The sequence below is a fragment of the Aotus nancymaae genome, unplaced genomic scaffold (genome assembly GCF_030222135.1).
Source record: "Aotus nancymaae isolate 86718 unplaced genomic scaffold, 86718_ANA_hifiasm-v0.15.2.pri h1tg000008l, whole genome shotgun sequence".
NCBI lineage: Eukaryota > Metazoa > Chordata > Mammalia > Primates > Aotidae > Aotus > Aotus nancymaae.
Genome location: NW_026988419.1, coordinates 2,170,668 through 2,172,334, shown reverse-complemented (window position 1 = coordinate 2,172,334; position 1,667 = coordinate 2,170,668).

Genomic DNA, 1,667 nt, shown 5'->3' with positions numbered 1-1,667 from the left:
TCAGAAGACTGCCTACAACTACCTTACACAATGGCCTTTGCAACCTTTCACCAAAAAATACTTCTGCAAGGACATCTGCCCGGCAACTGCCTGTCCAGCCTCAGGCTGCTGCCTTGATCTTGTAGCCAAGGATAAATATCTCAAAACAATCCTGTGATCCTCCTCCTCTTTCCTTTAAAAACCATTGTCTTCCTTCACCCTCCTAAATTCACACAGTTTCCTATAGCCTGCTTATTCCCATTGCAATACCTGTTTCCAAAGAAAGTTCATTTTATTTTAGAGTTTTCCTGTATCTGTTATGCAGTGTCACATAGTGGTGCCAGAAGTGGGACCGAAGTGAACTCATCCTGGATGAGTCAGTGTCCCCTGGAATCTAACGAAGCATTGACTGAGTCCTTTACACACTGCCTCTCCAGGAGTTGCTTTTCTGTTCTGGTGAATCTCCTCGAATACGCAGACTCCTTTCCTTCGGTCAGTTTCTTTTTATTTTATCCTGGATCGTGGATTGGATTTGGTTATAAGGCTCCCTTAAACAAAGGACCTTGCATCCTTCTTGGGAGTATAAAGATTGGGGTTTTGTTTTTGGTTGGGGTGTGTATGTGTGTGTGTGTGTTTATTTGAGACAGAGTCTTGCTCTGTTGCCCAGGCTGGAGTGCTTGGCAGGATCACGGCTCACTGCAACCTTCTCCTCCCAGGTTCAAGCGATTCTTGTGCCCCAGTCTCCCTAGTGTCTGAGACTAAAGGTGCGCACCACCATGTCCAGCTAATTTTTGTGTTTTTAGTAGAGACGGGATTGCACCACGCTGGCCAGGCTGGTCTTGACCTCTTGATCTCTAATGATCTGCCCACCTCAACCTCCCAAAGTGGTGAGATTACAAAGGTGAGCCACTGTGCCCACCCAGTTTTATTTTTTGGTTTGCTTCTTTGCTTTTGGCAAGCACTTTCTGGTAAAAACAGAAGAGCCCTTCTGGTTTCTACAGAATTTGTTTTCTGTCCATGAGGCAAGCCTTTTCTGGTGAATTCGCTTTTGGTTCTGCAGACCTGGCTGAATATATTGTTTGATGTGCACGCCTTGGCTGAATTTTCTGAGCACTCCGAATTTGGTTTGGTTTCCCACGTCTGTAAATAATTTGGTTCATTTTTTTTTCTTGCTTGTTTGTGAACATCTTCTGATCATCTGATAGCAAAACCAAACATAAATGGTTTGGTACCATAAGAAAGGTTTTCAAAAAAAAAAAAAAATACATAAATGATGAGTGCAGGCCTGGCACAGTGGCTCATGCCTGTAATGCCAGCACGTTGGGAGGCCAAGGTGGGAGGATGGCTTGAGCTCAGGAATTCAAGACCAGCCTGGGCAACATTACAAAACCGTGTCTCTACAAAAAAATACAACAACTAGCCAGGTGTGTTGGTGCATACCTGTAGGCCCAGCTATTAGGGAGGCCAAGGTAGAGGGGGTTGCTTGAGCTCAGGAGGCTGAGGCATGAGAATTGCTTGAACCTGGGAGGTGGAGGTTACATTGAGCTGTGATCACACCATTGCACTCCAGCCTGCTTGACAGAATGAGGCCCTGTCTCAAAAACAACAAGAAATGATAAAAAAAAAAAAAAAAAAAAAAAAAAAGATGGCTGTGAGATGGCCAATTAAAAGAAACTAGGGCATCACTA